Source organism: Monodelphis domestica, chromosome 2, assembly GCF_027887165.1.
Source record: "Monodelphis domestica isolate mMonDom1 chromosome 2, mMonDom1.pri, whole genome shotgun sequence".
Taxonomy (NCBI): Eukaryota; Metazoa; Chordata; class Mammalia; order Didelphimorphia; family Didelphidae; genus Monodelphis; species Monodelphis domestica.
In genome coordinates, this window is record NC_077228.1 from 264,843,184 (window position 1) to 264,861,291 (window position 18,108).

Sequence of the window (18,108 nt, forward strand, 5' to 3'; positions counted from 1 at the left end):
AGCTCAATGTCTTTATACTAGTGCTTCTTCCAACATAAATCTCTTCTTTGTGCATCTGGTCAAATCTAGTTATCTTCCCTGTCTTTATTGTCTTTAGAGACATTTCTCCTTCCTCTAAAAACAAATCCAAGACTGTTAAGAGTGGGGACTCTATGGACTTGGTGATGAAATGCTATATATTCACTGTCAAAAGATTCTATAACAAATCATTAAGTGTCAAATTTCAGTCAGGTGTTAAGGGCTTAGTCTTAAAGACTTATAATAAATTGACTAATTTTTCTAATCTTCAAAAGCCATGTTTTAGCATGACGGCAAAAAGAAGCCTAACTTATAAAGCCTCAGAAAAAGGAAACAAAATGACCCATGTTCCCTCTTTGTCCTAGTTCTAGGTGTTGCTAGTTGCTAGGTTCTAGGAAATGGTTTCATTTTTCAGTCCATATTTTGGTTACTTCTACAGGAAAAAAAAGTTGGTGAAATAATGTAATAACCTATTACAGTACAATTTTTTTGTTTGTTTTTAAAAACATTATTTTATTTGGTCATTTTCATACATTATTCATTGGAAACAGAGATCATTTTCTTTTCCTCCCCCTGCCCCCTAGCCACCCCTCCCCTAGCCGACCCGCGATTCCACTGGGTATCACATGTGTCCTTGCTCCGAACCCTTGTTGTTGGTATTTGCATTAGGGCGTTCATTTAGAGTCTCTCCTCGATCATGTTGCCTCAACCTCTGTAGTCAAGCAGTTGCCTTTCCTTGTTGTTTTTACTCCCACAGTTTGCCCTCTGCTTGTGGATAGTGTTTTTTCTCATAGATCCCTGCAGATTGTTCAGGGACATTGTATTGACACTAATGGAGAAGTCCATTACATTCGATTGTACCACAATGTATCAGTCTCTGTGTACAATGTTCTCCTGGTTCTGCTCCTCTCACCCTGCATCACTTCCTGGAGGTTGTTCCAGTCTCCATGGAATTCCTCCACTTTATTATTCCTTTTAGCACAATAGTATTCCATCACCAACATATACCACAATTTGTTCAGATATTCCCCAATTGAAGGGCATCCCCTCATTTTCCAATTTTTCGCCACCACAAAGAGTGCAGCTATGAATATTCTTGTACAAGTCTTTTTCCTTATTATCTCTTTGGGGTACAAACCCAGAAGTGCTATGGTTGGATCAAAGGGCAGACAGTCTTTTATTGCCCTCCAGAATGGTTGGATCAATTCACAACTCCACCAGCAATGAATTAATGTCCTGACTTTGCTACATCCCCTCCAGCATTCATTACTTTCCTTTGCTGTCATGTCATCCAATCTGCTAGATGTGAGGTGATACCTCAGAGTTGTTTTGATTTGCATCTCTCTGATAATAGGAGATTTAGAACACTTTTTCATGGGCTTATTAATAGTTTTGATTTCTTTAAACTGAAAACTGCCTATTCATGTCCCTTGCCCATTTTTCAATTGAGGAATGGCTTGATTTTTTTGTATAATTGGTTTAGCTCTTTATAAATTTGAGTAATTAGACCTTTGTCAGAGGTTTTTGTTATGAAGATTGTTTCCCAATTGGTTGTTTCCCTTCTAATTTTGGTTGAATTGGTTTTGTTTGTACAAAAACTTTTTAATTTGATGTAGTCAAAATTATTTATTTTACATTTTGTGACTCTTTCTAAGTTTTGCTTGGTTGTAAAATCTTTCCCTTCCCAAAGGTCTGACATGTATCCTATTCTGTGTTCACCTAATTTACTTATAGTTTCCTTCTTTATATTCAAGTCATTCACCCATTCTGAGTTTATCTTGGTGTAGGGTGTGAGGTGCTGATCTCTCCCTAATCTCTCCCACACTGTCTTCCAATTTCCCCAGCAGTTTTTATCAAATAGTGGATTTTTGTCCCAAAAGCTGGGGTCTTTGGGTGTGTCATAGACTGCCTTGCTGAGGTCATTTACCCCAAGTCTATTCCACTGATTCTCCTTTCTGTCACTTAGCCAGTACCAAATTGTTTTGATGACCACTGCTTTGTAATATAGTTTGAGATCTGGGACTGCAAGGCCACCTTCCTTTATATTTTTTTTTTCATTATTTCCCTGGATATCCATGATCCTTTGTTCTTCCAAATGAACTTTGTTATGGTTTTTTTCTAATTCAGTAAAAAAAAGTTTTTTGGGAAGTACAATGGGTATGGCACTAAATAGATAAGTTGGGTAGGATGGTCATTTTTATTATGTTAGCTCATCCCACCCATTAGCAATCAAAGTTTTTCCAATTGTTTAGATCTAGTTTTAATTGTGTGGAGAATGTTTTGTAGTTGTGTTCATATAGTTCCTGTGTTTGTCTCGGCAGATAGATTCCTAAGTATTTTATATTGTCTCGGGGGACTTTAAATGGAATTTCTCTTTCTAATTCTTGCGGCTTAACTGGGTTGGAGATATATAGAAATGCTGATGACTTATGCGGATTTATTTTGTATCCTGCAACTTTGCTAAAGTTGTTTATTATTTTGACTAGCTTTTTGGTTGATTCCCTAGGATTCTTTAAGTAAATCATCATATCATCCACAAAGAGTGACAACTTGGTCTCCTCATTGCCAATTTTAATACCTTCAATTTCTTTTTCTTCTCTAATTGCTACTGCTAGTGTATCTTTTCTTTGGTCAGCCTTGTTTCCTGAGTCCAGCTGACAGTTCACCATAGAATACCTGTCTTTACTCCCTGTATTTGTCTGTGCTCTTGCTCCTCTCATTTTTTTGTTTTTTGGGGGCTTCTATCAGTCTCCTCTCGTAGAGCTTTAACAGAAGATCTCTTGGTGCAGTCTCTGGGGGAGGGTTGTTGGGGGTTTGATCTTCCCTGTCCTCTGGAGGCTTTTTATTGGCTTAAAGTCCAGCAGTCAATGAGGATGGGTGTGGAGCCTGGGCTTCCCTGAGTTCAGGAGACTTTTGATGGGATTAAGTTCAGCTTAGTTTGGCTGGGTGTGTTCTGAGTCCTAAACTTCCTGGAAGGCTGGAGCAAATATGGAGGATCTCCAAAGCTCTGGCCAGGCTGCCAGGTCTATGCTCCCTCTCTAGCTCCTTCCCCGCTGTCTGTGTTGGATGCTCTGAACTTGGCACAATCCTGCTCTCAAGCTTTGACCTTCAGACCAGCACATTTGCCTGCCCAGAAGTTCCCACAGCTGCTGGAATCTCAGTGCTCTGGATGAGAGGGGGGATGGGTCCTGGGACCTTCCTTCTGTCTTCCTCTTAAACCTGAGTGTTCTCGGATTCCGGCTTTTTGGGGGGCATACCTTTTGAATTAAGTCCAGTAGGAGGATTCCTTGGCTCTTTCTTGTTGTTAAGTTCGGTTTTCAGTCCTCTGGAAGCATTCAGTTTGTGATTGGTAAGGAAGGGTTTTCAGAGGTCTGAACTTCTGCTCCTTCTAGGCCGCCATCTTGACCCTGCCTCTACAAACAAAATATTCTCTGAGTCTCTTATTATAATATGAAACACAAGAACAGGAAAATCAATCTAGCACAAAATTAAATAATAAATCAATCAATCAAGATCTGCAAAAGTATAGGTGTTTGTGTTTAAGGATGTGTGAAGTGGGACAGAAGAAAAGAATTGAGAATCTTTACACTTATAAATAGAAAGAGTACAGGAAATCCCAGAGACATGAATGGGAAAGAAGTCAGGGTAGTTATATAAAATTTTATGAATGTTTAGACTGGTAAATTCAAATTTACCAGATACTTAGACCTAAAAAAAAAAAGTGAAAGTCAACAAACAATAAAACTAAAAACATAGATCAGAATAATTGATAATAACTGAGAGGAATTGCACAATTCTTCTACCACATAGAGGCAGGACACATATATGACAGTAACCAACACCAGAGAGGAAAATTTCACATTCATTTTCATGATGCAAAATTCATGTCTGGGCTATGAACTGACAATGTGTGATGTCTAAAAACTATCATATGAATAAAATAAAGGCATGCAAAAAATTTATATTTGCCAAAATCTTGAAACTTGCTGAACCACTTCTGAAATTTTTCTGGAAAAGAAGGATTCTCACTTGTGATTGAGTAACAAAAGCAAGCTCCCTTTTAAAATGTGTGTGTTAAGAGACATAAAATTTTGGAAAGAATGATCATAATTATAGACATACTGGCCTTGAAGTTAATTCCTTGCCTCTTCTCCTGATACCTTTCAAATTATGACAAGTTTATCCTCACCAAAGCTATAACAAAATACAAAATTATTTGTTAAGTTTGTGACTAAGGCTCCTCCCTACATCATTCCTAATAGCACTTTGTGATCCATTCTTTATCACACTTGGATCTAATTGTAGATGATGAAAGGAGTCCCCATAATTCTCTCTAGTCCTTTATAAGATGGTAGTGTTTTTTTTCTGCTTCCTTGTCAGGTGTGGTCAATCCATAGACACTACCAAATATATATAAGCAATATCTTGAGGAAGCCCTGAATGGTCCATTCTTTATATTTTTTTAATTGTAGGACTAAATAATAGAACATGGAGTTCAATTTCTGGGACCAGTTCATTTGTCTGAGGGATAGAATTGAGATGGTCAAAAGATCAAAGGATTTAGAGTTAAAAGGCACCATGAGATGATCTTGGAAATATCCTAATTTTGAGAATTAGAGACTTAATTAAGTGTTGTAATCTCAGTGTAAAAACATGTATAGACCATCCAAAAGTACACACAGAGTCTGTGGGAATAATGGGCACAAACATAGTACAATGGTACTGAAGCATACATTTAGGTACAAATATGATCATGGCAACTCACACTTGTGGCACTGCAAATCACTGAGGTCTTTTTTTTTTTATTTTGTGATATCTTATTGAAGTTCCCCCACCACACCCCACTGGAACACATCTCTGCTTGGCAAATTGCTCAGGTGGACTCCCAGGACCTGCTCCTTTCTGCAGCTCTAGCCTTGATTTCCAAAGATCGTTCTCTCTGTGTCTATCTGTCTGTCTCTCTCTCTGTCTCTGTCTCTCTCTGTCTCTGTCTCTTTTTGTCTCTGTCTCTGTCTCTCTGTCTCTGTCTCTCTGTGTGTGTGTCTCTGTCTGTCTGTGTCTCTGTCTCTCTGTCTGTCTTTCTCTCATCTATAACTAGCTTTCTACCCTACTTCAAGATGTCACATCTCTTTGAAGCTGCTTCTGGGGTAAAGTGACTTATTTTCTTCATTTGTGTCTCTCTGTGACTCCATTTTTTGAACTTCTAGATGAAGTGCTTCTTTCTGGGTAAATAATTCCATCACTCAATACAACAGCCATCTGGAGTAAGGGAGAGGAGAGAAATCCTTTCATGTCCCACTTTGCAGGAGGCTTCCTGCACAACCACTAGTCTGAACTCATCCAAATTCTCCATAAGGTGTAACCATTAAAAACCTTCTGAAGCATTTTTGCCTAGTAAACACCCTTGTCCTTTCTGATTCACTCAGTGAAAGGTCATCAGTATAAAGGATACACAGAATTCTAATAGCTTGATATATTAACAGCTCATTGTATTTTGTTATTTTAAAAAAACTGTTCTGCTATACCACACATTTTGAAAATGAGAATTTGTTCCAACATAATTGACATATTCGAGAACAACATGACATACATATTTGCATTTATTTATGTATGATTTCATAGAAACAGTAATAACTGTTAGACTTATTCTGTCTGGGACTTTACAAAATGATTTTTTTCTTTTTTATAAATAATTTGTGGATTCTTTTGACTGATAGTTTATTATCCATATTCAGAAGATTTTTGTATTATGGTGTTTAGGTTTTTTCACTTTTGGTATTATTCTGGGAGACCTATAATCTTTAAGTTGTCTCTTGGAATTCCTGAAAAACAGAATGGAACAAATAGAATTACATAATTATTAGTCAAAAATAAATATTAGGACAAAATTTAAAGATAAAAAAGAATATATGAAGAATCTACTCTTTTAAAATTTTGACCTGAAAAATAGATCCGGGAAAGTTCATTTCAGATCACTAAAGCAATATAAGTCCTTACTATGAAACAGGTATTACATTAAAGACAAAAACGGTCACTGTTCTCAAGGAGCTTACAATCTAACAATGGAAACAAAATATAAATTAATTCCATAATATCTAAGGTGACTGAGGAAGACTTCCTGCAGAATGATATTTAAATTTAATTTGGAAGGAAGCTAGAGATCCTAAGAGATTGAAGGTGAGAATTAAAAGCATAGGCACATATTTAGATTGACAGATTACAAAGGAAAATGAATAAAAATGAGAGATGAAGTGTGAGAAATATTCAACATAACAAGTGTGAGGAACATTAAGTATTACAGTATTAATTGACAGTAGAATATATATGGAGAAAAGTAAAGTGAAGGATGACTAAAAAGGTTAGGAAGGTTGAGCTTTAAATGGCAAACAGAGAACTTTATGTTTTATTCTATAGTTAATAGGGAGCCCCTGAAGCTTATCAAGTAGGGTAGTAATTTGGTTAGATCCTCATTTTAAAGACAATCACTTAGACAGCTAAATAGAGTATGGATTAGAGTGTGGAGAACTGCGGCAAGAACAATGAAAAATATTTAAGTGATAATTTATTAATCATGATACTCTCTGAAAATCATAACCAAACTAAGCAGCTGAACATTCCAAATAAACAAAACAAAACAAAACAAAAGTTATCAGCTTTGGACCTATTAGAATAAAATGACCAAGGAAAACTAAAAACAATCCACTGATCCTATCCCAAAAGAAACTTTGAACTAAAAACACCAAGGTATACCTTACCCAAAATGCAGATTTTCCAAGTTTAAAAAACTGTAAGCAGTCAAAAAGGGTTCAGTTAATAAGGGGCAACAGTCAGAATTACAAAACAACAAATTTAAATGAAACAAAATGTGAGGAAATTATATTACAAAAAGGGAAAGATAAAGTCTTACAATGAGAAATAGAATATCTTTTAAAACTAATGGAGGGAAAGAAAGAAGTGACTTAAATGAATGGAAGGTCATTAACTAATCCTAATGAAAAGGCAAGAGCTAAAAAGAAACTTTAAAATGCAAATGAAATAGTCAAAGAAAACTTAGAAAGATAAATATATTCGAGTAAGCACAAGAAGGCCTACCACTACAGTGGCTAGAGTACTGGGCCTGGTCAGGAAGACTCCTCTTCCTGAGTTCAAATTTGCCCTCAGAGACTAACTGTGTGACTCTGAGCAATTCACTTAACCCTATTTTCCTCAGTTTCCTCACCTGCAAAATGAATTGAAAAAGGAAGTAGCAATATATTTGCCAAGAAAACACCAAGTGGAATCACAAAGAGTAGGACATGACAGAAAGCACAAGAGATTAAATGATAAAGAAACACATGTGTTTTATTAGAGAAGCATATCTCTCTTCAGAATTGTAATGCCTTCAGTGGTCTCAGAGGAAGTTAAATAAATCACAACAAAAGACTTGGGGTAGTTCTGTTCTGCTTTATTGCCTTTTAAAAAGGAAAGGAAAGAAAGTGGAAATGGAATAAAATATGGAATAAGGAGGGGATATCATGCGCAAATGATGTGTATTAACATCTAGCAAGAAGAGTACACAAGTATGAAGGGGGAGAGAGAGAAGGCATTTCATGATGTCAATATTATCTGAGAAAGATAAAGGAAGACTGAATGTGCATTATGAATATGCATGCTCCCACACGTTTTCAAGAATTCAGTGTGGAAACATTAAACTTTTTTAAAGAAAATTCATTAAACTCAATAAGAAACCACAAAATGATATCAAGGAACTAAAGATGTTGAATAGAGTCCTGGAGGTAAAACAAACTTGAGGGAGAAATGATCATAAAAGAAGAATTAAAAAGAGAAAGTGTAACAAATAGAGATTTGGGTCTTGGTCTGATGAAGAGTCATAAAGAAAAGAAGTTGGCAGAATCCAAGCTTCTCACTTATAAATTACTAGCATTTATCAGATTCATTCCACATCTCTTTCCCCTTCTCTTTTGTAAAGAAGGGATTGGGTAGTAAAAGAGCCAAGGGTGGTGGGGATGGAGAGGGAGGTAGTGTCACAGGGTTTATATGAATGGACAGATCACAAAAGAATACATCTGTGTAGGAAAAAGAAGGGATTTGCTTCCGGGAAAAGGTCACCTGAGCTCCCCTACCACATGAGTGAAAGCAGCTTTTTTCCATTAGCTACAAAACCAAAACAGGTTGCATCTTCAAAACTATCAGATGGGAAAAGGTTCTTTTTCTGATAGAACCCAAAGTATAGATGCCATTCTCTGAGCTGGATGTTAGGGAATATTTACCTTTACCTTTCAGTCTTGTAGTCCTGAGAAACAAGCTAGGTATTTGGGTCTGTTTCATTTTTCCTTTTCAGGTCTAGGTTCAGGGAGTTGAGACCTTAAACCCAGAGGTTCAAGCAATGGTGGTCTTGGAACTAGTAATCAAGGCTGGATGTCACTACCAACCAAACATGGAAGCCCTGAGAACCCAGGGTGTTGGAAAACATGTTGGGGTGAGGGATAGAGGGGTGAGATTGAATTTAGAACTTCATAGGTCTTTTTAAGAACTGTGTTAAGCTATGAACCTAATCCCCCTTACCTCCCCAGAGACCAAGGTAGTATAAGGATGACTTGGGCCCTCCTCAGGTATTTTGGGGGGAGAGTAGTATTTGTATGTCTGTTCTTGCTATACTTTTGAAGTAAATATTCCTTTGTAAAAGTTAATCTGGTTGTTAATTGGTTAAATGGAACTAAGGCACAAGAGACCCCTAAAATTGGAGGGAAATCAATAATGGAGTTTGAGTCAATGACTGAGATACTGGACTTTCCCAAATTTCCTCAAGAGTATAGAAGAATCCTAAAATAGGGATGAAATGTAACATAACTGTAATTTAGTCAGTGAGAATCAGAGGAGCCAGTGTTATGAAAGGATGAGTATTATGAAAAGAAATACACTGGGGCAGTTAGATGGCTCTGTGGATTGATAGTCAGGCCCAGAGACTGGAGGTCCCAGATTCAAATCCGGCCAGGCAAGTCACGTAACCTACATTGCCTAGCCTTTACCACTCTTCTGTATTACCTCTCTTCAGTATTGATTCCAAGACAGAAGGTAAGGATTTAATAATAATAATAATAATAATAATAATAATAATAATAATAGAAATACACAATTAGCAATTTAGAAGAACAGAGAACATACTACTTATCAGATTTGTAAATAGGAAAGGAAATAATGAGTAGACAAGAGATGGACAGCATTGAGATATAAAAAGGATACTTCAAATAAAACTAATGTAGCCAAGATTAGAAAGAAAGCAGAAAATTAGGAGGAAATTTTATAGACAATTTTTCAAGTAAAGGTCTCATTTCTAAAATATAAAGAGAACTTTGTCAAATTTATAAGAATAAGAGCCATCCTCCAAATGAAAAAAGGGCAAAAGATATGGACAAACAGTTTTTGGATGAAGAAATCAAAGCCATATATAAGTACATGAAAAAAATGCTCTAAGTCACTGATGATTAGGGAAATGCAAACCAAAACAATTCTCACACCTATCAGGCCAAAATGCTTAAAACGTCTAATGACAATTGTTGAGGGAGATGTGGAAATATAGGACTGTTGGTAGAATTGTGAATTTATCCAACCATTTTGGAGAGCAATTTGGATTTATGCTCAAAGGGTTATAAAAATGTATATACCCTAAAATCTAGTAATACCACTGTTGGGACTGCTTCCCAAGGAAACCAGTGAAAAATGAAAAGGACTTTTACATTCCAATATATTTATACTAGCTCTCTTTGTGGTGGCAAAGAACTGAAAATTGAGGGTATGTGTATCATTTGAGTAATGGTTAAACAGATTGTGGCATATGATAGAGATATAATACTATTATGCTCCAAGGAATGATGAACAGAATGATTTCAGAAAGAGCTAGAAAGACTTTAATGAACTGAGGCAGAGTGAAATAAGCAGATCCAGGAAGATATTGTACACATTGGCAGTAATATTATGGAATGTTCAACTGTGACAGACTTGGCTATAATCAGCAGTACAATGATCCAGGACATTCTGAAGGACTTATGACAAAGAATGCTATCCACCACCAGAGAAAGAACAGTTAGAATCAGAATGCAGGTGAAAGCATACAATTTTTCAATTTTTTATTTGAGTTTATTTTGAGGGGTTTGGGTTTTATGTCACTTATAAAAAATAAACAATATGGAAATTTTTTGCAAGATAATATATGTTTAATCCAGATTGAATCACCTGCCAGCATGGGGGGCGGGGGGGAAGGTGTAATAAGGGACTATTTTTGAATGGTAATTGATAACTAAAGATCAGGCTGTTAATCTCCTTCCTTTCTTCTTTCTCTCCTCCTTCTCTTCCTCCCTTCCTCCCTCTTCCTCCCTTTCCCCCTTATTCCCTCCCCCTTCTTGTTGATTGTCCTTCTGGTTTCTCTAAATCAACTCAGGGATGAGTTTATGATGTCTCAAATGAAATACTCTTTCTCTTCTCTATCTTAAATAAAGGGTTTATTGGGGAAGACAGGGAAGGATTAGAAATGGAGGTAAGAGTGTTGGGGTTTCCCTAATACTAAGATGAATCTTGGGTTGAAGGATGGTGAAATATTTCAATTGGGGAAAATGACTGATAGGTCTGGAAGTTCAATTATTATCACAACAGAGCAAATGAGAGAGAGCTGGCCTTTGTCCTTCTTTCTTTTGTCTTTCCAAACCAATCCACCTTCAAACTTCAGTCTCAAAGTCAAGAGAAAAAAGATCCATTCTTCCCTCTTTCAAGCCAAAAGGGTCCAGACAACAGTTGATCTCCAACTGCCTCTCCCAGTCACATTCCAAATAGAACACTCATTTGACTGACAGGTCATCACTCAGCTGCTCCAAACTCCTGCTACAAAATCATTCTCAATTTCTCACTTCCACAATATCCTCCCTTTTCATTTTTGGAAAAAGATGGAAAAAAGATGCAAGCAGCATCTTTTAATGTTACTTACCATATATATATATATATATATATATATATATATATATATATATATATATATATAACTATCTAATTCTTAACCCTGTGCTATGTTAAATATTCCTTTACCCTTCCAAAACAACAAATCTTAATCTATCTTAGCTATTCTGTCTATCTAATTCTGTGCTAAGTTTGGGTTTAGGAAAATATTTAGGTAAATAAGGAATTTTACATGAATATAGTTTTTTGAACATAATAACAAATCATGTAACAATTTTTAAAATTCTCAACAATATCAACAGTATTTTGAATATGTAACTGTCTTATCTCCTAATGTCTATAAATTCAACTAAGAAAATTTTTTTATTATTAACAATGGTGAATCTAAAATCATAATGTAATCTAATTTCTATACTTAAGTAGTTTTTGTCTGTCCCTACTTCCCTAAGACTTTGAACAAATTTTTCTAAACTGTCCCTACAGTTTAATTATTAGAACATTAATAAATTATTCAAATATACTTAGTTTATTAGCACATTAGTATTCACATATGTGTATGTGTATGGGTGTATGGGGTGCTCAGGGAGGGGTAATATCTCTGGTATGGAGGGCTTGTTGTGCCCTTCTAGGGCAGCTCTCCAGCCACTGACCCTCACCTAACACCCAGCTCTCACTTGTGGCTCCTAGAAGCTGCTAGCATGTGGCAGCAGCCACACCCCAGGCAATGGCTTCGACAGGCCGGCTAAACCTTGTGAGGGTAGCCATCAGGTCGACCCCTGGTGAACTAGGGCTTTGCTCACCCAGCATGTGAAGACTGCTTTGGCAGAACAGGCGGAAGAAACCAACAAGAAGGTTCAACGACTGAGATGGCGATGCAGCAAGGCACTGTGGAGTACTTAGGGCGTGATGGAGCACAAAAGACAACACGGCCATCCAATGCAGCTGAGGAAGTCTCCAGGTGTAACAACTTTTCGTGCCAATGGACCCAGGCTTCCAACGCCGAGAGAATGGGACTGTCTCTGTGCATCGACTTTTCCACTTAAATCTTCATGCACAGGTGTCTTTGTGCACAAAAACGCACAAAGACAATCGTCATCCTCGGTTCGAGAGACAACCAATAACAACAACATTCACATATGTCCATAGGTTGTATCTATACATATTTACATATGTATAAATATAATACATTGTTCTTGATTTCTGTGCGAACTCATGCAGATAAGAAATTTCTTTGTCTGAATTTTCCACAGAAATGTATATATCAGTGTGAATTTTGTTTTTTGCAACTATGTATATGTTACATACTTACCCAGCTCATGATATTTCTTCCACACTGTATTTATATGTAGCATGTGTATGTATTTATGTGATGTTAACATGTATGTTGCATTCTTACATAACCTCATGATCACAAGTCCAAAATTTCAAAGTCCTTTCATCTCTTTTGATGTTGATTTTAGAAACTATGTGTCTTGGTCTCGCTTCATCTGTGCTGCATGCCTTATTTTGTCTTGTCACTCTTGATGGAAGCCTTGTGTCCTTTAATATTCAGAAACATCCAAAAATAATCAGGAACATACATGTGTGTAAGGTTTTTACATATGCATGTATGTAAGATTGAAATTTTTCATTGTGCATGGAAGTAAGATATGAATTATTCATGAGTGCTTGTCAGTATTCATTAGTTATTCTTCATGTGTGGAAGTAAGCTTTTACATGTTATCATCTTCATGAGTGGGTGTATGCATAATGTATAATGTATAAATTCTTAGATTTTTGTTAAGAATATGAATTTGAAGTTTTCTTATATTTTGATGATTGAATTTTCACAAGGGGACTTATTGTTTGTTGTCTTGGAGATATATCTTGGAGATAGTATTTGGATATAATGTATTTCATTTGGTCATGGAGTTATGTTTTCATTTGAAATAACTTTATTACTTTCTTTGTCATTACTATTGTTTGCAGAGACTTTGTATAGATTATATAGAAACTTTTCTTCGGAGCTAATTTTTTAAATGCATTTTTTTGCCTTCTGTTTTAGTGGCTATATTCCTTTCCAGAGCTATTTTATTTGCATTAGCTGAGCTTTTCTGTCATCATTTTAACATGTGCAATCCTCTCTTGTCTGTACTTTCTGTTGATGTGTACTCTCATGTGCTTTCCTTTCATAGCTTTTAATTCATAGGCTTTCATTCATAAGGACTGTTATTGGTTTTTTCTAGGGCTACTTGTATTGCTATTTATGACTAAGGCTTTTTTATCATCAGATGTCATTTGCATGTAATTTCATTGATGATATGACCACATTGTTGTTCCTTGTGAGATATCTGAAACTCTGAGGTAATTTCTTCATGGTACACCCTCCCTTTCTTCCTTCCCCTGGTAGAGATTGTTTTAGGATAAAGGTTGAGAGATATGAATAATCTGTTTCAGTTCTCATCTATAACTTGATGTTAAAGTGTTTTATAAGGAATTCATCCAATGTGAATAGATGCTTCAATAGCATTCTAAGTGTTTCCCATCTTCCATTACTGTGGTGTTTTTACATGTCATAGTTATGATATTGGAGTTTGCTACTAAAAGCTTAGGAATTTTCTTGTTGTGATTGAATTACTTAGTTGTTCTTTTGTCAGAATATATTTTGTCTACCTAAGACCTCATTCTCATAAGGTTTTGTGTTGTATGATACCCTGTGGAACTCAAACTAATCTTGGTTTCACACTTACTGCATGAAAGTATTTGTCATGTTTTTGAAGTTAGAGAATAGATGTGAAATTGTATACCTATCTCCCCTCCAGTTTGTTCTTTAATATGTTCCTTCCCACTCCTAATCAGTATCTATATAAGCCATGTAATTCAATTTCTCTATACAGTCTTCTTCATTATCAACTCCTAATCAGTAATGAAGTTCCTCCAATGATATACAACTTGTTCTGTGCCCAAAGATGTCATCATCATCATCATATTCATAAGATTTTGATTGTTCTGGTTTCAGGTATTCAATTTTCTCATTTGTGTCCCACACATTCCCTTCTTCGTCTACCTCCTCATAAAGCTTATAAAATCCATAAGGTCTTTGGTCTAAATCACTATCTTGGTCCATTAATATTACACCATGTGTTATTCCTTCTGACTCTGTTTCTGATTCTGTCACTGAATTCTGTCATCCTTATATTATTAATTGGATTTTGTTCAGTACCATGTAAACTTGTGTCATTGGCATTCTGTGTTGATATAAGCCTATGTCACCAGCTTTTATGTTTCCCAAATCTGTTTCTGGTTGTTTCTCAGTGATAAGCTTTAGATTCATGTTTTGAAGTGTTCAGCTTGATGGTATGGGGTTACCTGCTTCTTGCAGATATGCAATACAGTTGCTGAAATTCATAAGTTCTACTCTATCATCAGTCTGAAGTTTTTTTTCAACTTCACTCTCTTTTGACTGTGTAGAGAGAGAAGCCTCTCCCTCTATGATGTTATCTTCTTCTTTTTTTTTTTTAGTTTTGACAGGTCAAGATTTTAAACATTATTCATTAGAAACAAAGATCATTTTCTTTTACTCCCACCCTCCCACCACCCCTCCCATGCCAATGTGTGATTCCACTGGGTATCACGGGTGTCCTTGATTCGAACCCATTTCCATGTTATTAGTATTTGTATTACGGTGTTCATTTAGAGTCTCTCCTCAATCATGTCTCCTCAACCCCTGTAATCAAGAAATTGCCTTTCCTTGGTGTTTTTACTCCCACAATTTGTCCTCTGCTTATGGATAGTGTTTTTTCTCCTAGATCCCTGAAGAATGTTCAGGGACATTGTATTGACACTAATGGAGAAGTCCATTACATTCGATTGTACCACAGTGTTTCAGTCTCTGTGTACAATGTTCTCCTGGTTCTGCTCCTTTTTGCTCTGCATCACTTCCTGGAGGTTGTTCCAGTCTCCATGGAATTCCTCTACTTTATTATTCTTTTTAGCACAATAGTATTCCATCACCAACATATACTACAATTTGTTCAGCCATTCCCCAATTGAAGGGCATCCCCTCATTTTCCAATTTTTGGCCACCACAAAGAGCACAGCTATGAATATTCTTGTACAAGTCTTTTTCCTTATTATCTCTTTGGGGTACAAATCCAGCAGTGCTATGACTGGATCAAAGGGCAGACAGTCTTTTATCACCCTTTGGGTATGGTTCCAAATTGCCCTCCAGAAGGGTTGGATCAATTCACAACTTCCACCAGCAATGAATTAATGTCCAAACTTTGCCACATCCCTTCCAGCATTCATTACATTCCTTTGCTGTCATGTTAGCCAATCTGCTAGGTGTGAGGTGATACCTTAGAGTTGTTTTGATTTGCATCTCTCTGATAATAAGAGATTTAGAACATTTTTTCATGTGCTTTAATAGTTTTTAATTTAATTAATTTAATTAATTAATTAAATTTATATTTTATAATAATTTATGTATTTATTTACATTTTTAATTTAGTTATTAATAGTTTTGATTTCTTTGGCTAAAAACTGCCTGTTCATGTCTCTTGCCCATTTATCAATTGGAGAATGGCTTGAAATTTTGTACAATTGATTTAGCTCTTTGTAAATTTGAAGAATTAAACCTTTGTCAGAGGTTTTTATGAAGATTGTGTCCCAATTTGTTGCTTCCCTTCTAACTTTGGTTACATTGGTTTGGTTTGTACAAAAACTTTTTTTTTTAAACCCTTACCTTCTGTCTTGAAGGCAGAAGAGTGGTAAGGGCTAGGCAATGGGGGTTAAGTGACTTGCCCAGGGTCACACAGCTGGGAAGTGTCAGAGGTCAAATTTGAACCTATGACTTACCATCTCTAGGCCTGACTCTCAATACACTGAGCTACCCAGCTGCCCCCTGTACAAAACCTTTTTAATTTGGTGTAATCAAAATTGTTTATTTTATATTTTGTGACTCTTTCTATGTCTTGCTTGTTTTTAAAGTCTTTCCCTTCCCACAGGTCTGACATGTATACTATACTGTGTTCACCTAATTTACTTATAGTTTCCTTCTTTATGTTCAAGTCATTCACCCATTATGAGTTTATCTTGGTGTAGGGTGTGAGGTATTGATCCAAACCTAGTCTCCCCCACACTGTCTTCCAGTTTTCCCAGCAGTTTTTGTCAAATAGTGGGCTTTTGTCCCAAAAGCTGGGATCTTTGGGTTTGTTATATACTGTCTTACTGAGGTCACTTACCCCAAGTCAATTCCACTGATCATCCTTTCTGTCTCTTAGCCAGTACCAGATTGTTTTGGTGACTGCTGCTTTATAATAGAGTTTGAGATCTGGAACTGCAAGGCCATCTTTCTTTGTATTTTGTTTTCATTATTTCCCTGGATATCCTTGATCTTTTGTTCTTCCAAATGAACTTTGTTATGGTTTTTTCTAAATCAGTAAAAAAAAAAAATTTGGAAGTTCAATGGGTATAGCACTAAATAGATAAATAAGTTTGGGTAGGATGGTCATTTTTATTATATTGGCTTGTCCTACCCATTAGCAGTTAATGTTTTTCCATTTGCTCAAGTCTAGTTTTTCTTGTGTGGAGAGTGTATTGTAGTTGTGTTCATATAGTTCCTGTGTTTGTCTCGGCAGATAGACTTCTAAGTATTTTATTTTGTCTAAGGTGATTTTGAATGGGATTTCTCTTTCTAATTCTTTCTGCTAAGCTGTGTTGGAAATATATAGAAATGGTGATGACTTATGCATGTTTATTTTGTAACCTGCAACTTTGCCGAAGTTGTTGATTATTTCAATTAGCTTTTTGGTTGATTCTCTAGGATTCTTTAAGTAAACCATCATATCATCTTCAAAGAGTGATAACTTGATCTCCTCCTTATATTTTAATGCCTTCAATTTCTTTTTCTTCTCTAATTGCTACTGCTAGTGTTTCTAGTACAATGTTAAATAATAAAGGTGATAATGGGCATCCTTGTTTCACTTGTTATTGAGAATGCATCTAGTTTATCCCCATTGCAGATGATGTTAGCTGATGGTTTTAGATATATACTGTTTATTATTTTTAGGAACGACCCTTCTATTCCTATGCTTTCTAGTGTTTTTAATAGGAATGGGTGTTGTATTTTATCAAAGGCTTTTTTTTGCACCTGAGATAATCATGTGATTTTTGTTGGTTTGCTTGTTGATGTGGTCAATTATGTGGATGGTTTTCCTAATATTGAACCAGCCCTGCATTCCTAGTATAAATTCTACTTGATCGCATTGAATGACCCTCCTGATCACTTGCTGGAGTCTTTTTGTTAGTATACTATTTAATATTTTTGCATCTATATTCATTAGGGAGATTGGTCTATAGTTTTCTTTATCCATTTTTGACCTGCCTAGCATTGGAATCAGTTTCATGTTTGTGTCATCAAAGGAATTTGGTAGAACTCCCTCTTTGCTTATTATGTCAAATAGTTTTTATAGTATTGGGATTAGCTGTTCTTTGAATGTTTGATAGAATTCACTGGTGAATCCATCAGGCCTTCGGAATTTTTTCTTAGGCAGTTTCTTGATGGCCTGTTGGATTTCTTGTTCTGATATGGGATTATTTAAGAATTCTATTTCTTCATCTGTTAGTCTAGGTAATTTATATTTTTGTAAATATTCATCCATATCTCCTAGACTGGTATATTTATTGCTATATAATTGGGCAAAGTAGTTTTTAATGATTGCCTTAATTTCCTCTTCATTGGAGGTGAGGTCCCTCTTTTCATCTATGATGCTGTTAATTTGCATTTCTTCTTTCCTTTTTTAAATTAGATTGACCAGTACTTTGTCTATTCTGTTTGTTTTTTCAAAGTACCAGCTTCTAGTCTGATTTATTAGTTCAATAGTTCTATCACTTTCGATTTTATTAATTTCCCCCTTAATTTTTAGGATCTCTAGTTAAGTTTTCTTCTGGGGGGGGTTATTTTGTTTGCTTTCAAGTTTTTTGATTTGCATTTCCAATTCCTTGATCTCTGCCCTCCCTAATTTGTTAATATATGCACTCAGGGATATGAATTTTCCTCTGAGAACTGCTTTGGCTGCATCCATAAGGTTTGAAAAGATGTCTCACCATTGTCATTTTCCTCAATGAAATCAATAATTTTTTCGATGATTTGTTCTCTAACTA